This window comes from Aythya fuligula, chromosome 2, assembly GCF_009819795.1.
Source record: "Aythya fuligula isolate bAytFul2 chromosome 2, bAytFul2.pri, whole genome shotgun sequence".
Taxonomy (NCBI): Eukaryota; Metazoa; Chordata; class Aves; order Anseriformes; family Anatidae; genus Aythya; species Aythya fuligula.
Genome location: NC_045560.1, coordinates 136,266,179 through 136,279,515, shown reverse-complemented (window position 1 = coordinate 136,279,515; position 13,337 = coordinate 136,266,179). Strand labels below are relative to the sequence as shown.

At 44.6% G+C, this 13,337-nt stretch overlaps 1 protein-coding gene across 1 annotated transcript in view; it reads right to left on the bottom strand.

The window, feature by feature from the left end:
• SDC2 (syndecan 2) overlaps positions 1-13,337 on the bottom strand; it is a 57,455-nt gene that overhangs the window by 13,304 nt on the left and 30,814 nt on the right. The window lies entirely within an intron of this gene.

Genomic DNA, 13,337 nt, shown 5'->3' with positions numbered 1-13,337 from the left:
AACTTGTTGAAAATAGGAGAAGTATGGCAGTTCCAATGGAGTTTTTTCCAGAAAGCCCTTCTGTGCTGTGCGGGTGACGGAGCCCTGGCACAGGCTGCCCAGAGGCTGTGGGGTCTCCTCCTTGGAGCCCTTCAGCAGCCGCCTGGACGTGGTGCTGGGCACCCTGCTCTGGGTGTCCCTGCTTGGGCACGGGTGGCACCGGGTGGCTCCAGAGGGCCCTGCTGGCCTCAGCCATCCTGGGATTTTGTGAGTTTAAAGGCAAAATGCAATATTATGCCAACGTGCATCTCATGTAATCACCCAAAACTCCATTTTGAGTCCCAAGGGTTTCCCACTGTGATTGCTTTTTACCGCACAGCATTGATTGGCCATTTTAGTCAACAAAAGGTACCAAACGGTGAAAGGGGTAACTCATGTATAAGACAACCCAAATCTGAGTTTCCAAGGTAATATTTTCCCCTCAGGTCGAAAAAAATAGCATATTTCAGAGTGCCAGACCTTTGCACTGGCAGTACCTACTAACAGCTCTGAACTACAACAGCATTACCCTGTTTTTCTTCTAAAGAGGAAAAAAATAAAATGGTGCTTGGTCAAAGCCTGCTCTTGGTACCGCAGCTTTTACCTGCAGGATACAGGGTGGGGTGATGGATGTAGGGCTGGACAGATGACGACTGTTTTTAAGATAGGTTTCCAAAAGGCCTGCTCTCAGCTGCCGCTTCTCGTTCACACGGTCTGCCTGGAGCTGGCTGCTGTCCAGAGCAGAAATTCAAGACGATGCCTGGTCACCATCAAGTGACTTTAATTCCTTTAAAAGATGTCTCCAAAGGAAGCCTTCAAGTGCCTCGGTAGGTGCAAAGGTGGGATTGTAATTAAGGCTCAGCTGAGATCGCTTCCGTATAGGAAAACAAGTCCCCGGTGCAGGACAAATATCCTGCTGTTGATCAGGCTGCGACAATGGGACAAGCCACTTCACCCCATTTTGCTCTCAGCCACCATCCCAGTAAAAACAGCCTCAATATCAGGCAGGAAAAAAAGCCAAAACATTATTAAAAGGAAAGGCAGGTGGCTGGCAATGAGCACCGAAAAGACACATGGAATTCAAAAGGTAGCAAGGATAATAAATATTACCAACTCCAAGCTGGGAAAAAATATAAATAATATGATCTACCTGTAGAAATTTCGTAGCAATGGAAATTGCCAATAGAAATTGGCAACGGCTGTGAGGCCGCCTGGGTTTGTGAATGCTAATGAATGAAAATAGGTCTGAGTGAGCACAGAGGCATCCCAACACCATGCCCGGAATTTTTACTATTGAATAAAAATACAAACTTAACAATCAACTTATTCCCCAGGCCATTTCCCAATGCTGTCCGTATCAGTAGCAAACTTAGCAGAATTGAACAAACAACAATAAAAAAGAAAAAAGAGGAAAAAAAAAATCAAACAACAACAACAACAAGCAGATGCCCCTCCTCCAAAACAAACAGCCCTGTTTTGTCGCTCTTCCCAGCCTCACAGGAGTCAGCGAAGACTGAAAAGACCCCGGACAAGTTCTTCCAAAGACTCGGTTTCTGAAAGACAGCCGAGCAGCCAACCCAACCCAGCCCAAGCTTTGAGTGCCCTAGTCAGCCAGGCTCCCTACCATCACATTCACTCCGTTTCTTTCAATGAATTATGGCTTTTTGGCTGCCAAAAGCTTCCATTTCTAGCTAGGCCGAGATGCTCGGAAGATTTAAGTCAGCTGAAAACAGACGGACAGAAATGCAAGAAAAGCCCGGGTAGTTTTCAGCAGTAATTTTAGCACCCATTGTCTTTTATTCTGGGGATGCAAAGGACATACAATGTGAAAAATTACTGAATATCTAGTGTTGTGGGTGGCACGGCTCCATCAGAATGAGAAAGCTGCTCCCCACAGGCTCTTATAGAGCTAGTACACTGCTTACTACATAAATAGTAATAAATAAATGTTATTTAAGAGAAATAAATGTTAGAGTGAGCCCCAAGCGCACTCAGATTAGACCTCAAGCTCCATCTGAGGAAGACGCTTTGCAGCTTCCCTGGACAGAAAGCCCCTTATTTCAGCCCATTTCCAGCACAAACAATTCTCCCCTGTAGAACCTGGGCAGGACACAAGCCCCCTTTCAAAGCACAGGGGCAAAGAAGCAATCCCTGGCTTAAAAATCCCCACATGTTGGCTGCACTGCACTGCACTGCACTGTCCCCATGTAGCTGGAGTTAGGATGGGAGCATCCCCTCTACACCCACAGCTCGTGTCTCTTTTCCAGTTTCTCAGCAGCACGCAACTCCTTCAGTCCACTCGGAACAGAAACTGTCTTAAGAAATAATAATAATAACAAAAAAAAACAGAGTTAACATTTCTACACAGCCATTAAAAATAATTCCATGGAGATTAAGCTTAGAAAAATGAGAGCCGGTTAATAGAAATAAAAGAATACTTCACGGTGCTTAAGTGAGTATCAAGCACTGAAGCTAAGCTTCACAATTTTACACTATGTAAAATGAATTTGATTTAATATTTGCTTGACAAATGTTTTCTTGCTTGTCAGCTGGGAATCCATGGGGGCCCATGGACCAATTCCAGGGTGTCCAGAATAGATAAGTTGGAAAAATGAGCCTATTGTCAGCGTGCTTGCACAGGGAAAGGTCTGTGCTAGCACTTTAATGCATTTAGGAGAAAAATAACTTTGCAAATTCTAATGCCATGAATCTTCTGTAAGTTACTCTGAAGGCCAAATATTTAAGGGGCAATTTCCCATGGCTACCAACTGAATTGATGGCCCTCGTGTCACTTTTATGTAACAGCATTATTTTCAGTTCTGTTAAAACGGCAGGAGCACCAGGCAAGGATGTCTATGTTATCAGTCCTTTAATCTGGCCCTGAAGCCACAGAAACTGCTCATTACCTCTTGACAGAGATTGCATTCTCGTCCGTCATTGTTATCCCACTTACTTTTTTATTCCAAGAATATAATGCTGCAAAATCCTGTGACCTGAATACTTCACATACTACATGCCAACGTTCACTGATTCCTGCCTGGTTATTGCCTGTACTGGCATCAAGCTAAATATCATGGATGTAGTGCAGATTAGCACCCATCAAGTACAAGATAGAAGATACCCCCATACCAGTTTTATGTTGAATTTGAAATCTCAGAGTCTTTATTTAAGCTTAAACTTGTAATGATTTTCAGGTTAATAGATTCAGGATCATCCAGGACATCCTAAAAATAAAAAACAACAACCACAAAAAAACACACCTCTCATTCTGGCACAAAATGAGAGGAAGCAAAAACCCCCTCTGACTCATCTCCTTATGAAAGGCATAAATCATTAATCAAAATTGTGATGGCAAAAATTAAGAACAACCCCCAGACAGCAGCAGGGCTGGAAATGGATGGCACACATTTATTTATGTACTTAAAAAAAAATAATAAAGATTGCCCTGTACTAGCCATTCCCTTTTGTTACAGTCAGTCCTCCCATTACGTGGGGATGATTTAGGAGTAGGACATTAAAGACATTTATGCCATAAGGATGAAGCCAAGAAAGCTGGTGTGAGGAGCAGTGGAGAAGAAAGAGGAGGAAGTCATGTCTACCACGCATGTCGTGGCTGTTTGAAAGAGCAGTGAGTAACTGACATATGGAAGGAAACATTTTATTACTTACAGATGCACTCAAATTTCTCTCTCTCCCTTTTTTGGTCTATCTATGGGACAGAGAATTTGAGGTTTGCAGCAAGGTTATTAATGGTACATTGCCTCCCTTTTCCCCCAGATGGAAATCTGAGATGTAACCCGTTTAGTATGCACAGAACCAGACTAATATTTTAAAAGTGATGTTATATCACCAATCTCTCAGCCAGAAGGCTCTAAAACTTTGTAAGCATTACAGCTGTTGATTAGTCACAAATCTCGTATGTAAGGAAGAGAAAGGAAAACACATTTTCCTCTCCTATTAACAGATTGTGCTGTTCAATTAGCACAGGTATTAAAGTATGTTCAGCTGGTGATTCCGAGTTCATCAAAGTGAGTTATTGTCCATATATACTACCTTTTTGGAAAGCTAAATACGTGAATATATTCATCTAAAGCCTGAGGGGCCACTGAAGAGACTCTCACAGAAAAGTGGAGTGGAGAAAAGGAGAAGGAGAAAATGTACTTCCTTGTAGGCTTCCTACAAAAGGTCTATGATCTGTGCCCTCACAGGAGTTGGTCCTAACAGACCTCAGCCACAGCACTGCTGATCCCAAAGCCAGCAGGCATCTTGCTAACGCTGCTTGCTGTTTGTCTTCCCTCATTACACCAGGAATGCTAGTGAGACCATCCCCTAAAGAGTTTGTTAGCTTGGTCCTGGAATAAAAGTCATTACCCAGAGAAGCTGTGGCTGCCCCATCCCTGGAGGTACTCAAGGCCAGGCTGGATGGGGCTTTGGGCAGCCTGGGCTGGTGGGAGGTGTCCCTGCCCATGGCAGGGGGCTGGAACTGGGTGGGCTTTTACGTCCCTTCCAACACAAACCTTTCCATGATTCTGTTTGAAACAAGAAACTCTGCTTTTTCCCAGAGAAACGTGCTACCCAGAGCTTCTCCTGCCATTTCCATCATGTTCCTTTTCCCAGGGACGAGCTGCTGACTGCTCTGACAGTGCTCACCCCCCTCCTTCAGCCTGGGCACCCCTGTGTGGCCTGCCTGCACCCTGCTACCAACATGTGATTTTGAGGGAGGATTGTACATTACAAGATTAGGCTCTCCAGAAATATTTTCCACCAAATGTCTTATTATGGATGCCTTTCTTCCCATTCAATGACATGTCCTACAGGTGGGCACAGAAGAAAGGGGAAAGAAAGAAGTACTACTTCCAAGGTAGCCCCTACTATTTCCTTTCAGTGTTATGGTAGCCACTTTCAAGCACTCACAGGCCAAATTCCTCTCAGCAAAAGCCAACTGCAATGGGACCTTAGGCAGAAATGGTGGTGGTATGGGTTACAATGGAGGACTGCCATGGGATTTAAAAAAAAAAAAAAAAAAAAAAAAAAAAAAAAAAAGCTAATAATTAGCAATGTAATTTATGCACAACACTCTAAGGGGTCTCCATTTTCTCCCTTGGAGACAGCACGCTGCCTGCACAAGGGTGGTGTTAGTGGGGTGGGTATTGTTGGCAGGAAAGCCACCCTACACAACAATTAGGGCAACTGCAATCATAGCAGAAGCCTTCTTTCCATAACAACAAGCATCAGGCTGAATTTTGCTAGTTCCAGAGCCAGCGTTTCGTAGGGACACGACCATCTGCTTTGCTCATTTCCCCTGAATCATTTCTGACAGAGTAGCCATCTCCCAGCTCTACCTCGGCCCTGCACAAAACCCTGTAAGCGCTCCCCAGGGCCACTGACTTTCAGTGCCAGTCCTTTTCGTCCACAGAGGTGATGTGAAAGCCAGCCTCACGCTGGGAACTGCCTGTACCGCCATGCTCCAGCCCCCTGCCTCCCCCACCGGCGTTTTTGGCCAAGGAAATGACACAGCTGAATTTCAGTGACTTGTTCCGCTACAGCTGATTCCCAAAAGGGATTTTTTAAAAGCGTAGAGGACATTCGCTGCCCTTCCTCAGGTAAGGGTGAAGCAGCACATCGGCTTTGTGTGAGTGTCCCTACTAAACCCAGCACCATCAGCGGCCTGGTGTGGCGCCGGCACCACACGCCAGGAAGATTATTCACGCTGCTTGGGCCTCGTGAAGGAGAACTTTCTGATGCTGCACAAAACCATAGCTCCGGGCTTCCAACCTCCCCTGACGGATGAAGACAGCGTTTGACCGTTCGTGGTGGCTGAGGAAAAGCGTTGAGCCCAAAATAAACACGAGTAGTGAAAAGCGCCTCGCTACCGCGAGTGCTTAGCAGCAGGCGTCTACCCAAGGAGCTGATGTACAGAGATCGCCTGACGTCGGAGCCAAGAGTCAAAATATGTGTGCTTTTAAGATGTACACAGTCTGTTACGCCAGGCTAATTACCAAAACAGAGGCGGTATTTGACAGCGACAGAATTAATAAAAACAACTTTCACTGGCATCAGGCATTTCGGCAGCCGCGTAGCTCGTGCTGAAGAAGACAACACTGCAGCCATGGTGCTCATGGGGCAATACCTGAAGGCAAAGAGCACCCCAGGGTGAGGAGACACCAACAAGCCACCACCATCTCAGCCAGCCTTTGCTGATGGCCACGTACCAAAGCAACGTTGCAGCCGATAGATTGCGGTTCACACTTTAACAAAGTCACAGAAATTTGTGTGTCTGTTTTCTAACAATCATCTGCGCCTTCAGAAATATTCCCAAATGTGCAATTGCACGCCGTATGGTACATTATGTGACAACAGAACTTAAAATGATAACAGGAGAACTTGTTCAAGCTTAATTGGAATTGGTTTCCTTCCCATTAGAAAGGCTCACAGATCTCTATAGCGAGTCTTTGGCCTGCTTACAGTTTCGGAGCTGAGGCTTGTCCTGCCTTGAGGAGAAAGACAAATGTCCTCTAATGTTCTGAGGTAAATTCCGATGGAAAAACCTTCTATCTTTCCACTTCTCACAGCATCTGACTTCCAGCTGTGCATCATTTATCCACTAGGTGCACAGAGATCAAACTCCTTCTCTGTTAACCCAATTCCTCGTCCAGGAGCTGTGCTGCCCGGGGTGGGACGGAGGTCGCTGTGCAAAGATGCAGGAGGGAGGCAAGCAAGCACTGCAGCAGGTAGGGATAGAGCTTTCATTTTTACCATGAGTACCGATTTGGGACAAAGAACTTGCTCCATGCACTCCAGTTGCAACAGATATTTAGGAGATGAATAACAGAGAGAACTCCAATTATCCAACAGCCCTCCTAGGCTATCCAACAAGGCTTTAGCCCACGTGAAGATGTGTTAAAGGACCACTGTGCAAGACCAGAGGAGGGTCTGCCCCTACAGGAGATGCCTTCATTACCCACCCTGAAGAAGACACCTGTATCTTCATTTGGTTAGGCAGAATCTCCTGAAACAACAAAGCTCTGCCTCTCTGGGCCTCTGCCATTGCTATACCCCAGTCAAGAGCAGCTCCTCACCGGGGCAGTCTTCTCAGCTGCCCCACAGCCTTAACCCACAATTCAGCAAGTAAAAGTTACCTAGATTACAGATGTGCTGAAAATCCTGAAACAGCAGCATTTTCTTTTCTTTCTACAGCACTCAAAACCTCCTGCTGTTCTAGGCCCCAAAGGGGAACAGGAGCTGTGTGGTCAGCCCCCCTCCGCAGAGGCTACAGGTTAGGACCAAGAAACCCTCCTAATCCAATTACCACCTAGATTTACTCCAACCATTACTTAGGAATGATGGAGCATGAGGCAAATCTGATATAAACAGACAAACAAAACTACAAACAAACAGTGCTGCTGTGCTGTTTACATGGAGCCCCTGGTTTTATATGATTTGGGCATTCCCTGACTCTACCCCAGCAGGCCATTCTCTCCATGAAATTCAGAGCCAAACACTGCAGTTTAGTTGTCTCCTTTACCTTGAAAGCCTCAAGACTGCTTAACAGTCAGGGTAGAGTGTGAAGCAATTCTAGCTTCCCACGTAAAAGTGAAAGTTTTAACGCCAAAGTTTCTCTGGGAATCCCAAAATTAAAAGATTCAGAGCTCTTGCAGCTTTCATGCCAACCCATCAATCAGTACAAAGAACAGTTTATTCTTCAACTCTGCCTTTGACGTAGGCACAGTATAACAGGGAAACTATTTTAGACGGGCTACAGCTGAATCAGCTTCCAAAGTGCTACTCCAGACTGAAATATGAAAGGGCAGGGTGCGGGTGAACCAGCATCAGCAGCTAGCAGCCAGCAATGTGCATCACGGATTGATTTATCTCAATTAGCATAGCAATTTTCTGCACGTTTCCCAAAAAGCACTGATCAGTTTCACCAAAAATAGGATCAAAAACACCATGCAAATTGTTGTCATGGCTCGAAACGCTAATCAGTTTCTTCAGGACACATCAGCCCATGTGCAGACAGGTTAAATTTAAGGCACAGCCGTGACCGAGAAGCTAAATGTGTTCCTTTGAAAGCGCTGAATGAAGAGGTTAGGGTATCTTCGAATCGCTCATCACCAGCCTGACCCTAATGGGAGATGCAGGTAACTTTTGCAATCCAGGTCCTAACTACCCGTACCTGCCCCGGTCAGTGCTTTTGATGTGCGTTGGCTTTTCCATCCACGCCTCCCCTCTCCTTCTATGCTTTACCGATCCTTTTTCCTAATCAATCGGAGGAACGAACACATATTTTCCTCCCTCCTCTGGAGAATGTGGATGAATGATTAAAGCTGCCAGGGCAACCTCCCTGGCATGCATGCCAATAACTTCCCACCTAATAGCCTTTCCTCTGCCTCACTGCCCTGGCCCACTGGTGATTACTGCAATCCCTTGAAGTGGTCAAATTGCAGGGCAGCCCCCATGGAAACCTATTTGGAACTGCTCAAGCTCATACCAAAGAATGATGTTTTTAATACAGATTGTTCTTTTTTCGAGCCCTACAAAAGCAGCTGTAATCAATCGTAGTGGGAGCACTGCAAACCTCCACCAGTTTCAAAAGCCCCATATCGATTCCTTTCCAGTCCATGGATTTCAACAAAATAACCCCATGTGAGGAGTCCACAATCAACTAACACGAAATCGTTTAAATTAAGATATTTTTGCCACTAGTAGCAGCAATTTGCAATAAGCTATCTCAATCAATTAAATTCCTTTAGAATGAACGGGCGGATTGCACGTAAAACAAATACATTATTCAAGTTACATCCAACGCCAATTAAATATTACCCGTAACGATTATGCATCGCACCTGAAGCTTGCCAAAGGTGATGAGGAATCAGGCTTCAGAGTTTAAAGACTGTGATTTTAAAGATTTGCACTTCTTGGATGCAGCACGGTGAGCAAGCAGAACCTGTTACTCAATAGACAATTAGTCTTTGAACACCAAGGTCCTCGGACCTCAGCGGGCACTTCTGCTTGCCAGATATAGCCAGCAGACTCTGGTGATGTCCCACCAAAGCTCTCCGCAGGTGAAAAACAGCCACTGTTAGATCTGAAATCTGTTTGATCTTTCTAAAATCGTGTGCTATCATAGCAACCGCCTGAAGGAACTTCCCTCCCTCCAACAAACATGTGCAACACATTTCAGAAGATGTCATAAACTGCTCTAAACTAAGAGAAACCCTTGATCATCTAGAACAGAGATGGATGCTGGTGGCAACGCATCCATATCCCGGGCTCACTAGGCTCTTACTCAAGGAAAGTAAAGCTCGGGTAAGCTTTAAGAATGCTTAGGTGAAATGTTACACTCTCGGTTTTGTTTCAACAAGATATACAGGCTGTGCCCTCAACGTGAGGGAAAAGAATCATCCTTTAAATAAATATCTTTAAAAAAAATACAACCAAACAAAAAAAGCCATCACACAAATCATCATCTTTCATATTACTTTGGGTGCTGACAAACAGTGAAGACTTTTCTCCAAAAATGGTACTGCCTAATGATATAAAATGTAAATTGATCAGCAGTTTAATGTGAACTTGGTGTAAACCAGCAGAACACACTGCATATTCTGTCTTCTTCATTGAGTCCATGGAAATGAAAATGATCACGACTGCATGTGTTGAGGTAACTATTTCCACCTGGTCAGGTGGTGGCTGGAAGGAGAGAGCTGGGGGATCCATTGTCCTCTGGCAGAACTGATAAATCCCAAACTGGGTTAAATCAGGTCAGGAGAAGCCAAGCAGACTTGCTTGGTATCACTGCTGCTTTCTGCTTCTCGGACAGAGACAGCGAGCAGAAGGCCCGAAGAGACCAGGTTCATCCTGGTGAGATACTACTTTGTATCCCAGATCCCCAAACCGTAAGCCAACAAACAACTTTATTGTGTTTCCAGGTGCCAACCAGTCTAACACCCACTCATCTTACTGGTCTACAAGATTAAGTTGTTGGATTCGGCGCTCTGATCCTGTCTTACTTCACTGAATTTCTGCTACAAAGGCTCGGCGTGCACATTCCCTTTGATGTGTACAAAGATAAGAGCTGAATTTACTTCAGATGGGATAAAACATCACTCTAATAACTTCTCCTATAAAAGCGGTTGAGTGAAATCAGAGATACGGCAGCTTGCACAGGCGGCACGGCATCAGGAGCAGTCTTCTGTCTGGTATGCTGCCCTTCAGGCACGGGTCCCCTGCTTCCACCAGGGAGAAGAAAAGGCTGGGGCACCCCGGCAAGCCCGCCCGGCTCCCCAGCCAGCTTCCCAGCCAGGAGCTCGGGGAGAGGAAGAGAAAAAGAATCAGGTAGTCTGCTTTGAATGCATAGGAATTGCTCAAATTAAAAGTTTCAGCTGGAATTACACCAAGGAATTACACAAATCAACTCTTCAGTGAGTTATAAATTTTCATTTTAAAGCATGGGCAAGAAAGCTGCTGCTCGGCCTGGAGGACCACTGGAATGAAAGCAAAGTTGCTCCCAGTAATCAGGACCGCCTACCTTCAACGAAAAATGGCTAAAATAAGCTTTCTTCATATTGATTACCTTCAGATAGTGCTGTAAAAATAATCCCATATACAACTAGGGAAAAAAAAAGAGAATATATTGCCTTCCATAACAAAGGGAAATTTCCTTCCCTTGATTTAAAGGAAAGTAAGCCAGGTAAGTTGTCTGACAGCATTTTTGACAGTCATAGACCTGACTGAAGAGTAAAACACAGCAAAGACTCTTAATTATATTTAATATTTGTCAACAAAGCACTAAACAATCCTTTCTCCTAGCATTCATACTGTAAATCAGGGATCTGCTGAAGGGAACAAGGATTTCACTATTTCTACAGCCAAACCCTGACCCTTCATAAAGATGTCCCGACACCATCGATACGAGGTTAGCAGCACTCTGCAATCTCTACTGCCTGATCTGCAGTCTAAAGCTTTTAAAAATCCATATGCCTACAAAACCTCCTGGAGCTGCTGCACATTGAGGATTTCACAGCATTATTGACCTGGGCAGCCTCTTTATCCTCTGTAAGTTATTTTAAGCAACTTTCTGCCAGCAAGCAAGTCTCTTTGTTAGGCTTTGCCTGTATTATTGCTAAAGCCCTGCTTACAATACAGCACAAAATGGAGCAGAAACCAGAAAGGGGCCTGTCAACTTCCATTTTAATTTTATTTTTTTCCTTATTTTCATGATACACTTCTAACATCCTACAGATCGCTGCGCTGCTGCCAGGAGTCTGGATAACCACTTAAGCTGCCTCCTGCGAGGGGGCAACATGAGCACAAGGCAGAAGAAACAGACCAAATCCACATCTTTTCTAGAGCATGAGATTTAATTTGTACGCTTTTTTTTTTTTTTTTTTTTTAAGTATCTGTTGTAGAGAAACAGAAGCTAGCAAATGTGTTTACCTACTCAGTAAGAAAACACAGCACCTGGCTTGGGAGGTGAGCAAGTGAAGAGGAAAAAAGAAAGGTAAATTTCTCAGGCTTTGAACTCAAAAAACAAACACCAAGCATTATTCGTAAACCCCTTGTCAGGTAAAGGTCGCCAGTTTGAGGGCCATATTTCTGTGGCACGGGAGGAAAAGTAAACCTCAACTCTCCACACATCAGCACACATCAAAAAGCAATCTCAGTCTTCTGCAGGCTCGTGCCTGGAGGTATCAACCGAGAAGCCAAGTGCCAGCACAGCAGCCTTCCCTGAATTATAACCCGTGGCCTATTCTCCTCACTGGGCATGCCTTGAGAGCTTCCCTCTCTCTTCTCCCCTTCCAAATTATCAGGGCACCTCTATCATGTTTCCTCTACCTTCCTACTGAACAGAAATACTTACATGGTGAGCAACTCTTGGGTTTGGGGTCGAGTCAATGCTCTTCCCACACATCCCACAGCTGAGACCGCTGAGCCGCACATGCGCCCGCTGCCCCGGAGCCACACTCTGTGCACTGCTGCATCAGCAGGGCTCTTGGGTTTCCTACCAACAACACTTCACGGCGTGGAATAATCATGTAAATCGTGACGGCTGAGGAGAACTTTCAGCTCTTTGACAGCAATATCCTCCAGCAAACGCAGGGAAATGGCTGTGACAAGGATGGTTTTAGCTGCCATGGCTATTTGCCTGCGAGTCCACACGCTATCTACAAAAGCTCATCCTTTCACTTCCAAGTTTCATAACTTGAAAGCTGGTGCGGCCAGCGACCCTTTGTGTCATCAGAACTGGTATTCCCATGTTAAATCTGTACCTTGCTGAGCAAATGGAAAGAAGAAATGTTTTTTAAGTCAAGTTTCAGTGAAGTTTGCAAGTACCCGGAAAACACCTTTTCACTAATGTTTTATGGAAGCAGCTAATTCAGCGCTGGCATCTTTGTTTTCCTTAACATAGCTAGGTGTTGGCAAAAATAATGAACATAATGGGTAAGTAATCTGCCAACCTTGAGTTATTTTAGATCCAGCACAAATGTATTCCTATTATCAGCACCTTCTTTTCTTTCCAACAGTTCTGCTTCAGAAATGCAGCACATAATCTGCTCTATGTAGCTGTCAGTCAAACGAACACGTTCTCTTAAGGATTCATTGTAGATCTGTCCAAAGCAATTGTACTTTACAAGGCTATCCCCAGATTAATAACAGAAGTTTAATTCGAAACACTTCTTTTCCTCTGCAAACAATAAAAAAGGTTGCTACACCGACGGAATTAGAAAGCTTCTTAGTTCCTGTTTTTGTTTGCTTCAGTAAAAAGGGTCACTCAGCACTCTGAAATGGAAAAAAAAACAAAAAGGGGTTTCATCAGCCTAAGCAGTAAGGATGTTGGCTGCTTAATAGACCTGACCTCACACAAACCTGTCGACTTCCCTGAGTTCTGGAAGCTTAAAAACAAATCTGAGGACAAACAGGGGAAGGGTAAAGACCCTGCTTAGAGATGCCATACGGCAAAACTTGCACATCTGCCACAGCACGGCCACAGGTTTTGCACTGCCACAACACCACTACTACACTTGCATCAGTCTAAGAACACAGAATAGTCAAGGACTGCTTTATATGAGAGCAATGCAAAGCAAAGCTGCGTTTTTAACATGCACATCTACACAGAGAGATGGAAGGATACACCTGTAACATGGTTGTGTTGTAAGCTGTAGAGAGATTTTTTTTCTCTTACACTAATAATTTAACTTCTTTTCAGATTAGACACTTGGACTTCAATCAAGAGCAAACCTCTCCTTACAGGGCAGAACATGAAGTGTGTAAATCAGGTTTTCTGATAACCAGACATCAGCAAATTAGATTAAGAATGT